The following is a 22,656-nucleotide window of genomic DNA, read 5'->3' on the forward strand; positions in this document are numbered from 1 at the left end:
TTCCAACAAACAAAAGCCCAGGACTGGATGGCTTCACAGGTGAATTCTATCCAACATTTAGAGAAGAGCTAACACTGATCCTTCTCAAACTCTTCCAAAAAATTGCAGAGGGAGAAACACTCCCAAATTCATTCTACGAAGCCACCATCACCCTGATACCAAAACCAGAAAAAGATATCACAAAAAAAGAATATTATAGAACAATATCACTGATGAATATAGATGCAAAAATCCTCAACAAAATACTAACAAACAGAATCCAACAGCACATTAAAAGGATCATACACCATGATCAAGTGGGATTTATCCCAGGGATGCAAGGATTCTTCAATATATGCAAATCAATCAATGTGCTACACCACATTAACAAATTAAGGAATAAAAACCATATGATCATCTCAATAGATGCAGAAAAAACTTTTGACAAAATTCAACACCCATTTACGATAAAAACTCTCCAGAAAATGGGCATAGAGGGAACCTACCTCAACATATAAAGGCCATATATGACAAACCCACAGCAAGCATCATACTCAATGGTGAAAAACTGAAAGCATTTCCACTAAGATCAGGAACAAGACAAGGATGTTCACTCTCACCACTATTATTCAACATAGTTTTGGAAGTCCTAGCCACAGCCATCAGAGAAGAAAAAGAAATAAAAGGAATACAAATTGGAAAAGAAGAAGTAAAACTCTCACTTTTTTGCCGATGACATTATACTATACATAGAAAATCCTAAAGATGCCACCAGAAAACTACTGTAATTAACCAATGAATTTGGTAAGGTTGCAGGATAAAAAATTAATACACAGAAATCTCTGGCATTCCTATACACCAACAATGAAAAATCAGATAGAGAAATTAAGGAAACACTCCCATTTACCATTGCAACAAAAAGAATAAAATACCTAGGAATAAGCTTGCCTAGGGAGGCAAAAGACTTATACTCAGAAAACTATAACACACTAGTGAAAGAAATCAAAGATGACATAAACAGATGGAGAAATATACCATGTTCTTGGATTGGAAGAATCAATATTGTGAAAATGACTATACTACCCAAAGCAATCTACAGATTCAATGCAATCCCTATCAAACTACCTATGGCATTCTTCACAGAATTAGAAGAAAAAATTTTACAATTTGTATGGAAACACAAAAGACCCTGAATAGCCAAAGCAATCTTGAGAAAGAAAAATGGAGTTTGAAGAATCAGGCTCCCAGACTTCAAACTATACCACAAAACTACAGTAATCAAGACAGAATGGTACTGGCACAAAAACAGAAATATAGATCAGTGGTACAGGATAGAATGCCCAGAGATAAACCCACACACATATGGGCACCTAATTTATGACAAAGGAGGCAAGAACATACAATGGAGAAAAGACAGCCTCTTCAATAAGTGGTGCTGGGAAAACTGGACAGCTACATGTAGAAGAATGCAATTAGAACACTACCTAACACTATACACAAAAATAAACTCTAAATGGATTAAAGACTTAAATGTAACACCAGACAGTATAAAACTCTTAGAGGAAAACATAGCAAAAACACTCTTTGACATAAACCACAGGAAGATCTTTTTTTGACCTATCTCCTGGAGTAATGGAAATTTTAAAAAAAATAAACAAATGGGACTTAATTAAACTTAAAAGCTTTTGCACAGCAAAGGAAACCATAAACAAGACAAAAAGACAATGCTCAGACTGGGAGAAAATATTTGCAAATGAAACAACAGACAAAGGATTAATCTCCAAAATATGCAAACAGCTCATGGAGCTCAATACCAAGAAAACAAACAATCCGGTTAAAAAATGGGCAGAAGACCTAAATAGACATTTCACCAAGGAAGACATACAGATGGCCAAGAGGCACATGAAAAGCTGCTCAACATCACTAATTATTAGAGAAATCCAAATCAAAACTACAACGAGGTATCACCTCACACCGGTTAGAATGGCCATCATCAAAAAATCTAGAAACAATAAATGCTGGAAAGGGTGTGGTGAAAAGGGAAACCTCCTGCACTGTTGGTGGGAATGTAAATTGATACAACCACTATGGAAAACAGTATGGAGGTTCCTTAAAAAACTAAAAATAGAACCACCATATGACCCAGCAATCCCACCACTGGGCATATACCCTGAGAAAACCATAATTCAAAGAGAGACATGCACCACAATGTTCATTGCAGCACTATTTACAATAGCCAGGACATGGAAGCAACCTAAATGTCCATCGACAGATGAATGGATAAAGATGTGGCACATATATACAATGGAATATTACTCAGCCATAAAAAGAAACAAAATTGAGTTGTTTGTAGTGAGGTGGATGGACCTAGAGTCTGTCATACAGAGTGAAGTAAGTCAGAAAGAGAAAAACAAATACTGTATGCTAATGCATATATATGGAATCTAAAAAAAAAAAAAAAATTGGTACTGATGAACTAGTTGCAGGGCAGGAATAAAGAGGTAGACATAGAGAATGGACTTGAGGACATGGGGTGGGCGGGGGAAGCTGGGGCAAAGTGAGAGAGTAGCACCTACATATATACACTACGGAATGTAAAATACTTGTATGGTGGGAAGCAGCAGCATAGCACAGGGAGTTCAGCTTGGTGCTCTGCAATGACCTAGGGGGTGGGATATGGATGATGGAAGAGAGGCTCAAGAGGGAGGGGATATGGGGACATGTGTATGCATATGGCTGATTCTCTTTGTTGTGCAACAGAAACTAACACAGTATTGTGAAGCAATTATACTCCAATAAAGATCTATTAAAATAAAAAAAAACATGTTAATGAAACAAAACAGATAGATATTGAGGTATATGCTACTTCCTTGGTTAAAAAAAAAGAAAAAAAACTCTAATGGAATTCCTTCATTTATATAGGATCATGTTTCCTCCTTAGAATGTCATATACAACCCTTTCCAAGCTGGGCCTATCTTCATTTTCAGCCTTTTTTCTGCTTTCAGTCCCCAATGCACATTTTATATTTCCATGATTTGCACTTTCTCTGTTTTTTTATCCCCAGAATGCCTTTCTCCACTTTCCCTCCTAAGAAACTCTGCATTATCCTTCAGACTCCACTCATGCCTTACTTCTTCTGCATAGTCTTCCTGATGTCTCCCCCAAGGAGGTAAAGTTTAACACCCATTCTCTCTGTGTTCTCACTGCACGTTGATCATACCTCTACTGCAGAATTCATGAAAATGCCTGTGGGCATCTCTCAATCATCAGCCTTTATGCTGTTTCAAGGCTGAAAAAATGTCCTCCGTTCAATCAGTTCTAAATATTTCTAACCCCTATTTCAACATGTGAAATGTCCTCAGATCCTCTGGTTTGTCGGAATCAACTTGTCCTTGTTACTTTAAATAAAATCGGTACTCTATAATGAAAAACTAAAGCCAGCATCTCCCTGGAAGGATTTTTGGGGTGGGGTAGAGCTTATCTGTCTTCTTAGCATCTGTTCTGATTTTCTCTTTGCATTGAGTTCTCCATCTCTTTTCTACCTTTCTCCTCCAGTTCATGCTGCCCAGTTGCAGCACTACACCCTACTAGACACTGCTCTGGCCACTTTACTCCCCAAAGCATACTGTTTCAAGGCCATGTGCAGTCATTTCACCAAATAATCCGGGAAAGGAATATTATATGGCTTTACCACAAATGTTAACACATGAATATTTTAAAAAACAAATTCTTCACAGTCCCTGGATCATTCCCACTACTTCTACAGAATTTCCACTGGTCATCCTTTCCAGTGAGGTCCAACCTCTTGCCTTAATATTGTGTGTCCTCTCTTTCTTGATTTCATTATTTATCCTCCCTAGTCGAAGCACCCTCCAAGCCCCAAAACTTTTGCTCATATAGCTCTTTGGCTTCCTCCTAACTATACCGTTAGAACTATCATGCTACTGTTAGAATTGTCATCAAGGTATTTTATGAAATAAAAATCTATGTAGTTGTTCTAAAATGAGCTTCCATATAATTTTATTACCCCAACAACAAATGTAATGAGTATCTGATTATCAGACGCTGTGCTAGACTCAAGGAATGCAATAGTAAATAAAACAATGATACTCCTCACAATGACTTGATAACCTTGCGGAGTTCTGTTCATTTTTGATAACTGTAGTAACTGGCACATAGTAGGAGAATCATAAAAGGCAGTATAGGAAGTAAGAAATGGAGTCCACTTTTCAGGTGGTTAAAAGTAACATGGATTTTATCTGGAATCATGTGAAATATGACTAAAGGCAGAATAGTATGGTTAATGAACTTTACAAGTCCCATCCTAACGTCCAGTTATCTGATTCTTTTATTCACCAATTCTCCTAGACAAAAATGCAACCTGATGAATATACAGTAGCTTCGGAATTTTCAGTAGTGAATTACACATTAATACAATGGAACTATGGAAAGGACAATATCTTTAAGAAGCATTTTAAACATCTTATTAAACAATTACTGAAATCATTATTTATTTATTTATTTATTTATTTTTGGCTGCGTTTGGTCTTCGTTGCTGCGAGTGGGGGCGACTCTTCGTTGCGGTGCGCAGGCTTCTCATTGCAATGGCTTCTCTTGTTGCAGAGCTCGGGCTCTAGGTGCACGGGCTTCAGCTGTTGTGGCACACGGGCTTAGATGCTCCGCAGCATGTGGGATCTTCCTGGACCAGGGATCGAACCCGTGTCCCCTGCATTGGCAGGCGGATTCTTAACCACTGCATCACCAGGGAAGTCCCTGAAATCATTAAAAAATTTACTTTCTTTTAAGGAATTAAAAAGCATAGATAAAACTGCCTTATAAAAAGATCATGAAAGATGGCCATATAAAGCTTAAGCTGATACTTATCTAATAATAGTGTAAATCATTCCTTGAAAGCCTTTATATTTTTGAAAAGACACCTTACTGAAAATGAATTACGTATTAAATCAACTGAGTTGATTTAATTAATTTAATAATTTCTAGTGTAGTTATATCTTTGAGAAAAGACACATAGCTTTCCATTCTCTATATTTTGTTAAGAGTTTTCATTATTACTGTCATCATACTAATTGGCTTTTTAGTATCTGGCAAGCTTTATAATAATTTGGGATTTTTATCTGAAACTGTAGGTATGCCTTTGTCCTTGCTGTTATTGTTCATCCAAGGGATATGGCATCAAGCCTTCCTAACTCTCCTTCATCTGAAATGTTATCATAGGACACAGGGTCAACCTACCAAAAATTAGTGAAACTTAAACCTCAGGTCCCCTCAAATAAAGGGGTCCTTCAAGGGTCCTAGCATTGGATTCATATGGTCACATATTTTTTGCAAATTTTGCAAAAGCAGGATATTCTAACCTACTTATACCTACAGGTAATAATTCCAGTTCAAGTGCTATTTCTTTCCATTCCAAACCTCCCTGTCTCTGGAATAACCAGAAAAATTGTAGAGTTTGGCTAAAAGGAGTTGAATCAGAGATATATTTAGTTTGGATTTGTTGGTATATATAAGTAATTCAGAGCCACTTCTGTTTATAGTTAAGGTATTACTAGCTATTTTGTGTAGAAACGGAATCCAGAAATATTCCTACTGTCCAGTGTGCCAGCTAATCCAGGTTGTATCATGAAGATCCAGGATCAGAATGATATTGCAGTATGAATATAACCTATGATACCCAGCATCAGATTACATGGGAGTAGAGAAAGAAAGATGGATTTAAATGTGTGGAGCATCTGTGCAGCTGGGAGGTAGATTGTTGTTGCTTTTGTTTTTTGGTTTTTTTTCCTGTGTCAGGCAATTTTTCATAGATGATGTATAATCTGTCTTAGGCAAGCTGAGTGTGTATGATGTACTCATTTCTATGTTTGGTACAAGCATGCACCCAAGGGGCAACAGGGGTAGCACCAAACTGATTGGACTCTGCATTGCAGGTTACAGCAACTGGTCAATAAATATTTGTTATAGGAAGAACATTTTGATTGGAATGAGCCCCTCTGAGAGTCCCCAAATTAGATAATCTCAGAAGAGATAGTCAAGGACTTCCTAGTATGGTAAATAAATTCCAAGTTTTGACCATCAGTTTTGTTGTCTGACTTATAGTGAGAAGTTGAGAGACAGGAGGATACATTTGAATTGTAATAAAGAATTTCAGAAGAAAATGCCCTGAATTATGGACTCAGTAACATATTATGGAGGACAGTATTTTGGAACACATGGACCTTCTAGCAAATGCCCCCTCATACCTAAGGTTATCTGTAGAAAAGATATGATTTTCCAGAACCTTTTAGTGAGTTATAATATGAGGTCTATGAATAGGGGAATCACTCAAATAAGTAAATATGTGTATAGTAAATCTCATTTTGCTCACCGTGGTGCTTTATGTCCTGACTGCTGACAATGCAGTATATTGCTGGTACATGCCCTTCTAGGAAAAGAAAAAAATAAAGTTCAACCATTAGGCTATAAATTCAAAATTAATAGAAAAATGAATTATTCATCTATATTTATAGCCTGTGTATAAGTATCTGGCCTTTGCCATTGTAGCTGTTTTTCTTATGTGAATTAATAATGGATAAAAACCTACTTGCTTTCAAATGCCAGAACCCTTTCGATTGGGTTTTTTTTAACTCTAAATTTTAAAAAAGTATTAAGAAGGCTGGTGTACCATACATCACTTCTGATACCCTCAGGCTGTAAGATCACAAAACTTTCATCTTTAATGCCATTAGGCTGCAACATTACTAACTCTGTAAGGTAGATTTCAGTGCAATGTCTTCCTCCTGGCTAGAAGTGGTCACTGAACATAAGATTTATAGGAATATACGTTTATAGGGATATAAAATGCTCTGAAAGTTACTACTAAAGACAACAAAAAAAAACAATTTTAGGATTTTTATTTTTCATACTTTATAATGGAGAGCTTTGGCTCCATCGTGCAGTGGATACAGCATTAGACTTCTATGATGGAGAGCTTTGTACAGTGAAATAGCTCAGGATTCATTAACACCTCATCCTTGGGAATTCAAACCAGTATTTTAAAATAATAAAATAGTTGCAAAATTCTTCATCTGGTTAATTGCATCTGCCCCCTTATCTACCTAATAGACAAGGTGTAAAGGAAGGAATTTGTGTTTTGGATCTGGCTAGATCCGTTTAAATCTTGGCTCTCTCACTAATTAGATGTATGGTTATGGTCAAGTAATGTCATCTCTAATACAATTTTTATCAGCTGAAAAATGTGGATTATAATGGAGAACCTGGAAAGAATTTATACGGGTTATATATAATATAGCAATAAATTGATTATTACTAAAGCCTCAGCTCAGTTCCCTCTTTTTTTAAGAGCCTACTCTATTCTTTCCAATTTTATCTCTGCCAAATAGGGATACATACCTCCTCTCAGCCCCCTTGTAAAAGTGTTATGACTTTGTGGCATTAGTTTATATTGAAGGAACTTCATAAAAATAGTTTATCATGGTTATCACAACATGTGCTGATCAGTTGTTATAGAGAACACTCTTCAACAGATTACCCATATGCTCTCTATGAGGACCAATAAGAGAAATTCATTTCTGATTTCTCCTCCAGAAATAGGTTCATCCTAAACATTTCGATGGTTTTTTTTTTTTTTATCTTATGGACACTATGAATTATAGTATTAATAGTGGTTCACTAATTTAAAGCCAAATTACCATCCACGTTTAGCAAATATGTGTAAATTTACAGTATATACACTGAATACTAACGTCATCTTCAAATCTATTTTATTTCCAACCTTAAGTCTCATCTGTTACTTAAATATTTTTATATTTTTTATTTACTTAATCCTAGCCATTCTAAATCCTTTTCATAACAAAGTAGAATACAAAAAATAAATCAGCTAATATGACCTTGTCTAGTCCAGAGTAGCTGTCAAGATTAAGAAACAGTGCATCTGGTGGCCCTATGTTTTGTTACTTGTCAAAAGTTAAATACTCAGTAATATATACTTTAATAGTATTTGTGTTTTTATATGCATCTCAATTCATTCAACTTTTCACATGTGATTTTGCTCATTTGCTTCACTAAGTTTTGTCTGAGGGAGACTCAGTGACTTTTTAAATTCCTCTTAGAACTTAGCACACTTGTGTATTTTTAAATAGGTAAAATGGAACAATCCAAGATGATGAAAATTTAACTAAATTGTAGGCAACAAACTTATAGTCAACCAGACTTATTCAAAGTTGGCTGTGCTAAAAAGACAAAAACAAAAAAAATTTTAAATGCCCTTGCGTAGGGAATGTGAGAATGTACTCTCCAGGATGCCAGAATCTCCATCATTTTTTTTTTAATCTTAAATCTGGCTTGACTCACATATTTATGTTATCTGTTGGCCCTTAAGGGCTCTTTATATTGGCGATCTATAATATTATTGCTAACCACAGAATAAAGCTATATATAAAGACATCACTTTAAAGGAGGTCATATTTTTTGATCTTCCCTCATGTGCCAATCTATTTATCTCTGGCCTCGACTCCACTGTTGTGGTTTCCATGAAGAGAGCAGGGTTTTGACATATAACAGAGAAGTGGAAAGACTCTGCTGCATTGATGTGGGTAAAGGGAGCAAAAAGGAGTGGAACAAAAAGATAGAGCCACAGCTGGGGTTCCTTTCAGGGAACAGCATGGAAATTTTGAGGGCGGGGACCAGTCTCTAAGAGAAACCTCATACATGAAATGAAGCTGTAGCACATGAATGATGGAGGAAGATGACTAGAGAGATGAATTGCAGGTATCTTTCAAGGAGTTAATCAATGAACCCATGTGGCCCTGGAGTTTTCTGTGTGTGTGTGTGTGTGTGTGTGTGTGTGTGTTCTTTCTTTAGTAACAAATTCAATTACTTTAATCAATATAGAGCCATTCAGCTTTCTATTCCATCTTGTGTCAGTTATGGTAAGTTGTGCTTTACAAAGTATTTGTTCATTTTTTTTAATATGTCCTTTTATTTTAATTAAATTTGTTAACATATAGTTGTTCATAATATTACCTTTTAATCTTTTAACGTCTATTGGATCTCTAATAATATCTGCTTTTTAATTTCTCATATTGGCAATTTTTGCACTTCCTTATTTTTCTTGATCAATGTAGTAGAGGGTTATGAATTTTGTTGATCTTTTTTTAAAGATCCAAATTTTCACTTTGCCAATTTTCTCCAATATAAAACAATATATTGTTTTATATTTCACAGATTTCTGCTCTCATCTTTACTATTTCTGTTCTTCTACTTTGATTTTACTTAGCTCTTCTTTTTCTAGCTTCTTAAAATAGAACTTTACGTCATGGCTGAGTAAAATTTTCGTTAAAGAGTCAAATAGTAAATATTTTAAGCCTTGCAGAGTGAGGATATTATATATGTGTATATACAGTATACATATGTATATAATATATACATTTAAAAATTTTTAAACCATTCTTATTTGGTGGGCTATAAAAAGATCCCTACCAGGATTTGGCTCATAGGCCATAGTTTGCCAACTCCTGCTTTAGATCACTAATTTTATGCCTTCCTTCTTTTCTAATATAAGCATTTAAAGATTAAAAATTTCCTTCCAAGCACTGCTTTAGCTGAATCTCACAAATGATAATACGTTATAATTTCATTATCATTAATTTTGAAATTTGTTAAATTACCTTTTTGATTCCTCCCTTCACCATGGTTTCTCTTGAAGTTCTAAAATTTCCAAATATTTAGGGGAGGTTCTAGATATATCATTCTTATTGATTTTAAGTCCATGTGGTCACAGATGCACTGTCTCAGTTTTCAATCTTTTATAACTTATTGAGATTGTTTCTATGGCCTAGCATATGTCATAATCTTGTTGAATGTATGCTTCTAAAGAATGTCAATTTGGTCAAAATGGTTAAAGATGTTCTGTGCATTTACTGATATTTTATCTGACTGTTCTCTCAATTACTGAAAGAAGTGTATTAATATCCCAAAATATGATGTGTATTTATCTATTTTTTTCTCTTTATATTTGTCAATATTTACTTTATATATTTTGAACCTCTGTTTTTAGGTACATACACATTTTTTATTGTTTTGTTTTTCTGCTGAATTAATCTGTTTATCATTTAGAAATATCTCTCTTTATCTCTAGTAATAGATTTTGTCTTCATCATCTGATATTATCCTTATTATTTACTTGATATTTCTTTTTGCCTCCTCTTAATTTCAATCTCTGTGTGTCTTTATACTTAAAGTACATAACTTCTAAACAGTGTATATTAGTCCTTGCTGGGTTTGTTTTTCCTTTCTACTCATATCTACCTGATAATTATAGTAAATAGTGCATTTACATTTATGTAATTATAGATATGAATAGATTTATATAATTATAGTTATGGTTGTATTTATGTTTCCCATTATAATAATTGTTTTCTGTTTGTACTATCTTTTTGTTCCTCTGTGACTCATTTCTAACTTTCTTTCATGTTAATTGAATTTCTTTTAGAATTTCCTTTTAAGTTGTCTTTTCACTCTTTGCTATTAATTTTTAGTGATTTCTTTCTGTAATGTTTCCCAAAGTAATTAGAGTTAACATTAGACCTCTTCATATAAAATGAAAGGACCTTGAAATCACCCACTTTGTGCTATGGTTTCTATATGTATTACATCTATGTATGTTACTAAACACATAATATGTTACAATGTTGTTTTAAATAATCATATATATTTTAATTAAATAAATAGAAAAATAGTCCTTTATGTTAACCTATATATTTACCATTTATGTTACTATTCCTTCCTGAAGAGCAAATTTTTATCTGGTATTATTTCCCTATAGTCTGAAAAACTTTCTTCAGCATTTCTTGTAAAGTAGATCTGATAGTGGCAAATTCTGTTAATTTTAATTTATCTGAAAATGTTTTTATTTTACATTTATTCTAGAAAGACATTTCACAGTGTATAAAATCCTGTCTTCTGGCTGCAACTGTTTCCCATGACAAATCAGAGGTCATTTTTATTGTTATTTCCCTATATATAAGATCTGCTCTTTAGATTTTGTGTTTATCTTTGGTTTTCAGCAATTTGTCTTTTTTTTTTATATATAAATCTATTTATTGTATTTACCTTTTTATTTTATTTTTTTTTATTTTCGGCTGCGTTGTGTCTTTGTTGCTGCACGCGGGCTTTCTCTAGTTGCGGCGAGTTGGGGCTACTCTTAGGTGTGGTGCACAGACTTCTCATTGCGGTGGCTTCTCTTGTTGCGGAGCACAGGCTCTAGGCACACGGGCTTCAGTAGTTGTGGCACGTGGGCTCAGTAGTTGTGGCTTGTGGGCTCTAGAGCTCAGGCTCAGTAGTTGTTGTGCAGGGGCTTAGTTGCTCCGCGGCATGTGGGATCTTCCCAGACCAGGGCTCGAACCTGTGTCGCCTGCATTGGCAGGCGGATTCTTAACCACTGTGCCACCAGGGAAGCCCAGCAATTTGTCTTTCATGTGCCTGGGTGGTGTAGTTTTCTTTCTTTGTACTGCTTATGGTTTAAAGTTTATATGAAATCTGTGAATTAATGTTTTTCATTAACTGGGGAAATTTGGGCCATTATTTTTCTAAATATTTTCCCTATCCTCTCTCTTTCCTATTTCTAGGGCTTCAATTATACATACGTTAGGCATTTGATACTGTCCCACAGATCACTGAAAATTCATTCCTTTCCCACTCTTTTAGCTCTCTCTTGTTCTGTTTGTATAATTTCTATTGATTTATTTTCAGCTTCACTGACTCTTACTTCTTTAATCCCCAATCTTATGTTAAGACCTCCAAGTTTACTTTTATTTTTTTCAGGTATTACTTTTTAGGTCTAGAATTTTAATTTGGTTATATTTTATGGTTTCTATTTCTGTGTTGAGATTGTCTGCATTTTCACTCATTACAAGCATATTTTCCTTTACATTCTTATATGTAGTTATAGGAGCTGATTTTTAAATCTTTATATGCTAGTTCCAACATCCTATGTCATATCAAGGTTGGTTTCCATTGACTGCCTTTACTTTTGAATATAGGCCATGATTTTTCATTTTTGTTTAAATGAGTTGCTATTTATCCCAGCATCTTTTATTGACTAAAATATTCTTTCTCTAGTGCCAGGATATATTATTATTATAGCATAAATTCGTAGCTATAACAGGGTTCACCACAGGTATATAATTCCCAAAAACTTGGAACTTACGTATTTCATATTTTAAAAATAAGTAAAATGAAACTACATCAATCAGATAACAAGATTTAGATTCACTTCTTCTCTGAGAATTCATTTTAAAATATTTGAGATCTAGTTCATTTGCTTAATCTCCTATGGAAATCTTTTTATTCTTTTGATCATTGGACCTAAATCTCAAAGCATTTTAAAGATTTATTTTCTCTTCAGCACTGACCTCAATCCTTTGTTTCATACTTGAATAATATTTTCTATTCAACTCCAAAATGATATCTTTCTTACAAGTACATTTACAGCTTCTAATACAATGCAGGGTTTAGGGGAGAGAGGAAGCAAAGACCATGAAGTAAACTCGGTACTATGCTTTTTATGGAAAGAAAATTTTATTAGTGTCTGTCATTTTACACATGAGTAAAATTAAGTTGTTAGCTCTGATGGCGATGGTAAGAGGTAACACTCATAGAAAGCTTACCATATTTGAGGTACTTCTCTAAACATATCATATTCATTAATTCATTTAAAATTTTCAAAAACTGTGTGAAGTTGGTACTATAATTATCATCTCTATTTTACTGTTGATGAAATTGAGTCTTAGAAATATTAAATAATGTGGAGAAACAAAGATTTGAAATGAGGTAGTCTGAATCACCACTCTATCATTACCTATTGCCAAGAAGAAGAGGAGGAAATGGAGAGGGAGGAAGAGAAGAAATTATTCAAAGTAGAAACAGAACTGTAGCATCAGTCTTTACAGTGTGTATTTAATTGTGCCCAAGTGCTTCCCCAAGCTGCAAAATAATTCACATGCCAGAGTGAAGGGATGGCTGATGACAAAAAGTTCAGCAAGACCATGAACATGGATATGTGGTTCACATGGGAGATAAATCTCTATGCTAGAGATTGAACCTCATAAAATCTTAAAATCAATAACTCATTCTACTTGCTATAAACCCTCACTTAGCAAGCAAATTTCTAAATGTATTTTTTTCTTTTCTATAATAATTAAGAAGAGTAAAAAAGTGTAACTTTCTAACTAAACACCTAAATTTTATATCACAAAATAATTACCATTTGTTTAAATATTTTTAAATTGTGTGTGTGTTTGTATATGTGTGTATGTGTGTACATGGGTTTGACCAAAACACTTTGCTCAGTGCTTCCATGAAAAAAACACCATAGAGGTCCTATAGTATAATAATTTGGGAAGAAAAATTATAACAACTGGGCTCTCTTTAATCCATAAATAAATGGGTAGACATTTAATGCACATTTTAAACAGTTTTTCTCTAATATGTTGACAAAATTAACATGTATTGTCCAATTGTATAATCAAAGTCTTAAAAGAGTAAAGGAAATTTCTTCTACAAAAGAATATCACTTATGTTTTGCCATAATATATTTTTCTCCAAAGCTGTTTCCAATTTGTAATACAATGTTGTATTGTGTTTATGTGCATGAAATTGAAATAAAAATCTCATTTTAGTTTTAAATGAATAATTTTATCTTTAATTCTAGCCTTGCTGCTGGTCAAATATTTGATAATAAAATTTACTTATTTCTAGGGACACAGCAGATAGTATATCTCCCTGATGATTTATCTTAAGTTTTCTGAATCCATAAGTATTAATTATCTATGCAAAGAGCTGATTTTTCTGAGAAACTGTGTTCATCAATTTCACACATTTATTCTTCCCTATAGAAATATTCACTATGGACTTTGGTTAGCCTGAGAGAAATAAAAAGGTTGAATTTCCCCACTTATGAACACCACAGGAAGGTCATTTTCACCTACCTATCTCAGAACATCTCTACAGAAACTTAATAATGCTTAGTCCAGAAAAAAAAAAAAGTCTAAAACAGCTGATAAATTGTTATTCCTTTAAGACAATCAACGACTTAATCTTGGAGAGTAAAAAGAAATTCTGATTTAATTTATTATGAAATCCCTACATTTGTTAGAAAGATGCAGGCCAGACCAATGTTTATGAATGTCTATTTGGAAAATGCATTTCGAAATTGCACAAATCAGTAGAAATATATTAACTTTGACCAACTAATTTTTATCAATTCAATATTATTAAGCATAGTCAAAAATGTACTGTAGATTAATCTAATCTGCAAAACAACTGTGAAAGACAATGCTATCCATGAAAACATTAAGGAATAGTATGAGTAAGATGCTGAGTTACTCTATTCTCCTGATTTCTAGTGTACTAGGATTTGCTATTTTAGTCCAGGAGAAAACCTTACGGCCTTTTGGTATTTGACTGAACTGTAGATACTAAAGCGACTCTGGCATTGCTGAGACAGTCTGTTCAATCTGCATTCTCAAAGCCGTGTCTATATTAGAACAAAGAAAAGCTAAAATACATGATTAAAAAATTAAAAGCTCTGTTCCTGCCCTCGTCCATCACGCTTACTAATGTAATGTTAAATTCAAACCTACGAAATTGTAATTTGGCTGATTAAACAGAGAATGTCTTACGGTTTACAATACCTATGAAAAGATCTGCAAAACAGACCAATTATTTTAACACAATTACTAAGATAAGTGTTCAAATTATTGTACTTCAGAAATAAAGTTATTTTCAAACTTTCTAAACCATATTCTTTTAAAAATTGAGATATAATTGACATTTAATATTATATTAGTTTCAGCTGTACAACATAATGATCTGATATTTGCATATATTGCAAAATGATCACCACAATAAGTCTAATTAACATCAATCACCACACATAGAGATTTTTTTCTTATGAGAACTTTTAAGGTTTACTCTCTTAGCAACGTTAAAATGTACAATACAGATTTATTTTCCCCACTCCCTTCAGTGAAGTTATGTCATATATATGTAACAGATTCTTTAAATTTTTAAAAATTTTTAATAAATTTATAACCTCTTCACTCATTTCTACCATTCCTCCACCCCCACCTCTGGCAACCACCAATCTGTTCTCTATATCTATGAGCTTGCTTTTGTGGGGTTTTTGTTGTTGTTTGTCTTTTGGGTTTTGTTTTTTAATGTCCACGTATAAGAGAGATATGGTATTTGCCTTTCTCTGATTTATTTCACTTGGCATAATGCCCTCAAAGTCCATCTGTGTTGTTGCAAATGGCAAGACTATGTTCTTTTTTATAGCTGAAAAATATTCTGTCATATATAATATATATATATTATACATACATCTTACACTTTATCCATTCATTCATTGATGGACACATAGGTAGTTTCCATATTTTGGCTATTATAAATAATGCTACAATGAACATGTGAGTAATTTTATCTTTTCAAGTTAGTATTTTCATTTTCTTCAGGAATACCCAGAAGTGGAATTGCTGGATCATATGATAGTTTTGTTTTTAATTTTTTGAGGAAACTCCTTACTGTCTTCTATAGTGGCTGCACCAGTTTACATTGCTACCAATAGTGCACAGGGTTCCTTTTTCTCCACATACTCATCAACAATTGCTATTTCTTGTTTTCTTTGATAATAGCCATTCTAACAGGTGTGAGGTGATATCTCATTGTAGTTTTGATTAATAATGGTGATTAATAATGTAGAGCATCTTTTCATGTACTTGTTGGCCATCTGTATGATGTCTTCTTTGGAAAAGTGCCTACTCAGATCTTCTGTCTGTTCATTAATCAGATTGTTTGTTTTTTACTGTTGAGTTGTATGAGTTCTTTGTATATTTTGGATATTAGCCCTTTATCAGATTTATGATTTGCAAATATTTTCTCCCATTCAGTAGGTTGGCTTTTCATTTTGTTGATAGTTTCCTTTGCTGTGCAGAAGCTTTTTTGTATGATGCAATCCCACATTTCTTTTTGCTTTAGTTGCTCTTCTTTTTGGTGTCAGATTAAAAAAATCATCATCAAGACCTATGTCAAAGAGCTTACCACCTATGTTTTCTTCTAGACGTTTTATGGTTTCAGGTATTAGTGTTCAAGTCTTTAATCCATATTAAGTTAGTTTTTGTGTATGGGGTAAGATGGTGGTACAGTTTCATTCTTTTGCATGTGGCTGTCCAGTTTTCCCAACACCATTTATTGAGGAGACTCTCCTTTCCCCATTGTATATTTTTGGCTCCTTTGTCATAAATTAATTGACCATATATATGTGGATTTATTTCTGGGTTTTCTATTCTGTTCCATTGATCTATGTCTGTTTTTATGCCAATACCATACTGTTTTAATTTGTATAGCTATGTAATAAAACTTGAAATCAGTGAGTGTGATGCCTCCAGCTTTGTTGTTCTTTCTCAAGATCACTTGGGATATTTGTGTGTTCTTTTTTGTGGGTCCATACAAATTTTAGGATTATTTGCTCCATTTCTTTGAAAAATTCCATTGGAATTTTTATAGAGATGGCATTGTACCTGTATATTGGTTTAGGTAGTATGGACATTTTAACAATGTTGATTCTTCCAATCCATGAGCACAGATATCTTTCCATTTATTTGTATCTAATTTCTTTCTTAATGTCTTGTAGTTTTCAATATAGAGGGCTTTTACTTCCTTGGTTAAATTTATTTCTAGGTATTTCATTCTTTTTGAAGGAATTGTAAATGGGATTTTCAAAATTTCCCTTCTGATAGTTCACCATTAGTATATAGAAATGCAACAGAATTTTGTGTATTGATTTTGTATCCTGCAACTTTACTGAATTCATTTATTAGTTGCAAGAGTTTTTGATAGAGTTTTAGGGTTTACAATATATAATTTTATGTCATCTGCAAATAGTGACAATTTTACTTCTTTTTTTCCAATTTGGATGCCTTTTCTTCCTTTTCTTGCCTTATTGTTCTGGCTAGGACTTCCAATACTATGTTGAATAGAAGTGGGGAGAGTGGGCATCCTTGTCTTGTTTGTGACCTTAGAGGAAAGACTTTCAGCTCTTCACCAATGAGTATGATGTTTGTTGTGAGCTTATTATATATGGCTTTAATTATGTGGAGGTACATTTCCTCTATAACCACTTTGTTGAGAATTTGTATCATAAATGGATGTTGAATTTTGTCACTGTCTTTTCTGCACTTACTGAGACAATCATATAAATTTTATCCTTCATTTTGTCAATGTGGTGTATCACATCTTTGATCCATTGATTATTCAGTAGCATATTGCTAATATCCACATATTTGTGAATTTTACAGTTTTCTTTGTGTAATTAATTTCGAGTTTCATTACATTGTCATCAGAAAAGATCCATGACATTATTTCAATCCTCTTACATTTATTAAGACTTGTTTTGTGGCTTAATGTATAATCTATCTTGGAAAATGTTCCATGTGCGCTTGAGAAGAATGTGTTTTCTGTTGCTTGTGGATGGAATTATCTGTGAATATCTGTTAAGCCTATCAGATCTGATGTGTCATTTAAGGCTAATGTTTCCTTATTGATTTTCTGTCTAAATGATCTATCCATTGATGTAAGTGGGGCATTAAAATATGCTACTCTTTTTGTATTGCTGTCTATTTCTTCTTTTAGGTCTGTTAATAGTTGTTTGATATAATTAGGTGCTCCTATATTGGGTGCATAAATACTTACAAATACTATATCCTCTCATTGGACTGACTCTTTTTTCACTATATAACACCCATTTTTGTCTCTTGTTACAGTCTTTGTTTTAAAGTCTATTTTGTCTGATATAAGTATAGCTGCTCCAGCTTTCTTTTGTTTTTTGTTTACATGGAATATCTTTTTCCATCTCTCAGTTTTCAGACTGTGTGTGTCCTTACATCTAACGTGAGCCTCCTGTAGGCAGCATAGAGATGGGTCTTGGTTTTTTATCCATTCAGGCACACTATGCCTTTTGATGGTAGAATTTAGTCCATTTACATTTAAAGTAATTATTGATAGGCATATACTTATTTCCATTTTGTTCATTGTTTTTGGCTATTTTTGTGTTTCCTCTCCATTCTTTTCTTCGTCTCTTCTTCTCTTCCTTTGTGATTTTACTACTTTCTTTTGTGGTATATTGATATTCTTTTCTCCTTACCTTGTGTGTATTTTCTATAGGTTTTGCTTTGTGGTTACCATGAAGTTTACATAAAACAACTTACTTCTATAACAGTCTATTTTAAGTTGGTAACAACTTAACTTTGATCCCTTTCTAAAGCTCAACATTTTTACTCTCCCCTCAATATTTTATCTTTTTGATGTAATATTTTACTTGTGTATCCCTTAACCAGTTATTGTAGTCATAGTTATTTTTATGACTTTTTTCTTTTAATCTCATACTAGCTTTATAAGTGATTAATCCACCACCTTTAGTATATATTTGCCTTTCCAGTGAGATTCATTCCTTCCCTGGACACAATCTTGCCATAAATCCCATCTCCACCAAATGATCCACAATTGGGAGAAAGCAAAACCCAGAGCCTCTCCCTGAGGAGCAGAATGTTCCAACTACACATGAGACACTTCAACTTTTGGGACCTGCACCTCAGGATTGAGCCCCAAATCATATAACTTGAAAATGAACAGGGCTTTCATTCCAAGACCAACAAGATTGTAGTGACCTGTGAGACAGTTCTTAAGTGCTCATGTGCTCAGACTTATCCACCCCAGATCCCGTCTCAGAGGTAACCCATTTCACCTAGACTTAAAATGAAGAAGACTCACCTGCTTGTATTAAAGTGGCAGCCTAAAGGGCAGGCAACCCATTTAACACACACATCTAGGAGGGTGCTGGAACACTCTCTGGAGACAGAAACTGTCAAGGGCCATTTTCACATTCACCCTTTGCCCTCCTCCAGAACACCAGTGTCTCTCAGAAGGGAACTTTTATATGCATCTTGAACCTTGGTCTCTGCAGCTGCCATCCAGGGGATGCCTCTTGAGTGCCTGGTTCTGGAGACCAGGGGAGCTTGCATTCCTGGTCCAATGGGACTGTAATAATAGTTGTCACCCAGAAAGGAGCTTGTACCCCTGTCTGGTGCCCCGATTTTTAAAGTCACTACCAGGGGACACCTCTATATTGCCTGGGTCTCATGGCCAGTGGGGCTTACGCTCATGGGTTCCACAGGACTGTAATCAATGGAGAAGAGTTCTTAAATAGCTACCACCCCCAGGGTACAGCAAGAGGCAACAGGTTGAGGAGACAGGTCTTTCTGTGTAGGAAGCTGAATAGCTAATCAGCATGACTGTGGCCTGGGGGGCAGGCTTCTAAAATTAAAGTTATATCTACAGGATAACTATAATCCTTTCCAGAGGTCTTGGAATGTGAGTGGTATCTTCACCCTCTCCCTCTGCTATGTTCTAGTGTGCCAGTGTCTCCTGGAGGGGAGTTTTACACGTGGTTGGTACCCTATTTTTACATCTTGCTCCCCAGTATTTTCAGATGTTGACCAGGGGACACCCCTTCATCACCTGGCAAACCAGGAGGGCTTGCACTCCTGGGTCCTATGGCATTCTGGCAATTGAAGAGACAGTCCTTGGCAGGCTGCCACCCCCATGGCACTTTGCAGACAGCAGATGAGGCACATCCCCCATTCTCTCTGTGAAGGAGGCCTCTCGACTTGTCCGGGAGCTTCAGCAGGAGGGGCAGACTTCAGGTCTGGGATACATCTAATGGACTACAGAGCTGCTCTCAAGAAATTTAGGCTGTGGATGCCATCTTGGCTCTTGCTCCAGCTTGCCAGTAGCTCCCAAAAAAAGAGCTATACACTCATCTGGAGCCTCAATTTTTGCAGCTGCCACCCAGGGAATACCGCCAGATTGCCCTGGCCAGCAGGGCTTATGTTTGTGGACTAACAGGACTGTATATACTTGTATACTTTTAAAAGATGCTGCCTGAGGGTCTGGCTTCCAAACAGCCTGAATTTAGGTACTGAGATCCTCCCCTTAGGAATACAGACAGGTCTTGACACACCCTCAACTACTGGGAGCTATTAACAATATAATAGGCTGCCTGGACAAGCACAGCTTGGTCAAGTACCTTTGACCACCAACATATACTTTATATACTTCCTATACCGTATATTTTTGCATGTAAGTTATAATTGCCAATCAATCAACTTGTCTAAAATATTTATTTCCTTCCTTGTAAGACTGATGTTCACACATAGGTAACGATAGAAATACTACCAGGAAGTACGGTAATACTGACATTCCTATATATACATAATTATTGAAGCCAAATTTTTAACAAAATGGTTAAATTAGTTTAAAATATTCCCATGATATTATGATCATTAGAGATGATAGTACTCAGGCCAAAAAAAGTAGTTAATTTAATGCATTCATACTTTGCTCATGTCAGTATAAATTAATGTAATGTAATACTTCTGAAAGGAATATGATAATATGTAGCAAAAAGCAAAGATTTTCATGAGTTTTGCTACAGCAATTCCACACTAGGAAATTTCTCCTAAGGGAATAATTCAACAAAAGCAAGAAGGTATGTGCTCAAAGAATATTCAGTGCAGCATTATCTATAGTACAATAAATGTTCAACAATAGGGAAAGGCTTACTAAATTATGCTACATTAACATAATGGGATATTACACAGCTATGAAAAATGATGATTATAAAAACAAAGAGAAGACAACTGTTTGTAATACAATTTCAAGTTGCAAAAAAGAAACCATAGGTTGTAATTTATACTTGACATCAATTACGTAAAATAAGCTATTTGCAAATAACAACAGGAAAATAATAAGCAATAATGAAAAACACCGGCTATATTAGGATAGAAAGAGTCAGAGTAATTGTTTTTCATTTTTTCCATTGCATTTTATTAGTAGTAACAATGGTGATCATAGCAATGAAAATATAAACAGCAATAAAACATCCAAGGTGAAAAGCCACATCACATTCAGAAAGCTGAAACACTTTTAAAGATTTTTAAAAATAGACTTTATTTTTAGAGCAGCTTTAGGTTCATAGCAAAACTGAGCAGAAAGTACAGAGAGTTCTCATATACCTATACCCTCTGCACCCACACATGCACAGTCTCCCCCAGTATCAACATTCCCTACCAGAGTGGTACATTTATTATAATCTGTGAACCTACATTAACACATCATTATCACCCAAAGTCCATAGTTTACATTGGGGTTCACTCTTCGTGCTATATATTCTATGAATTTTGACAAATGTATAATGACACGTTTCCACCAATAAAACATTATACAGAATAGTCTCAGTGCCCCTCACATTATGTGTTCTGCATATTCAATCCTCCCCACCCCCACCCTCTGCCCATCTAAGCTCTGGCAGCCATCAATCTTTTTTTCTTTTCTTTTACACTGACCAGTTTATTATGAAGGATACAACTCAGGAACAGCCAATGGAAGAGATGCATAAGATAAAGCCGCAACCACAAAAACTCTGATCGTTTCAGTGTCTCCATGCTTTTGCCTTTTCCAGAATTTCAAATAGTTGGACTCATACTGTATGTAGCCTTTTCATATTGGCTTCTTTCACTTAGGAATATGCATTTAAGGTTCCTCTATGCCTTTTCATGGTTTTATAGCTCATTTCTTTTAGCGATGAATAATATTCCATTGTATGAATGTATCACAATTTATCTATCTATTCACTTACTGAGGGACACCTTGGTTGCTTCTAAGTTTTGGCAATTATGAATAAAGCTGCTATAAATATCCATGTGCAGGTTTTTGTGTGGATATAAGTTTTCAGCTCTTTGGGGTAAATATCAAGGAGCATGATTGTTGGATCATATAGTAAGAGTATGTTTAGTTTTGTAAGAAACCACCAAACTGTCTTCCAAAGTGTGTGTACCATTTTGCATTACCACCAGCAATGAAAGAGAGTTCCTGTTGCTTCACATTCTAACCAGCATTTGGTTTTGTCAGTGTTCTGGATTTTGGCCATTCCAAGAGGTGTGAGGTAGCATCTCATTGTTTTAATGTGCAATTCCCTTAAGTCATATGATGTGGGACATTTTTTCATATGATTATCTGCCATCTGTATGTCTCCTTTGTGAGGTGTCTCTTAAGGCCTTTGGTCCATTTTTCAATTGGATTGTTCATATTCTTGTTGAGTTTTAAGAGTTATTTGTATATTTTGGATAACAGTCCTTTACCAGATATGGCTTTTGCAAGTATTTTCCCCTAGCCTGTGGTGCATCTTTTCATTCTCTTGGGCAGTGTCTCTCACAGGCAAGAAATCTTTAATTTTGATGGAGTCCAAATTATCAATTCTTTCTTTCATGGATCATGACTTTGGCATTGTATCTCAAAGTCATTGCCAAACCCAAGGTCATATATATTTTCTCCTATGTTATCTTATAGGAGTTTGAAGTCTATAAATCACTATGAGTTAATTTTTGTAACACGTATAAGGTCTGTGTCTGGATTCATTTATTTGTGTGTTATGTCCAGTTGTTCCGGCACCATTTGTTGAAAAGATTATCTTTGCTCCATTGTATTCCCTTTGTTCCTTTGTCAAAGATCACTTGACTGTATTTATGTAGGTCTATTTCTGGGCT

At 34.6% G+C, this 22,656-nt stretch overlaps 1 long non-coding RNA gene across 1 annotated transcript in view; it reads right to left on the bottom strand.

Annotated features, from left to right (window-relative positions):
* Positions 1 to 4,107: 4,107 nt before the first annotated feature.
* LOC309634314 overlaps positions 4,108 to 22,656 on the bottom strand; it is a 61,346-nt gene continuing 42,797 nt past the window's right edge. The window contains exon 2 of the long non-coding RNA XR_014247971.1: positions 4,108 to 6,422. This is a non-coding gene — a long non-coding RNA (uncharacterized lncRNA). The remainder of the gene's footprint in view (positions 6,423 to 22,656) is intronic.

This window comes from Balaenoptera borealis, assembly GCF_965194805.1.
Source record: "Balaenoptera borealis genome assembly, chromosome: 8".
Classification (NCBI taxonomy): domain Eukaryota; kingdom Metazoa; phylum Chordata; class Mammalia; order Artiodactyla; family Balaenopteridae; genus Balaenoptera; species Balaenoptera borealis.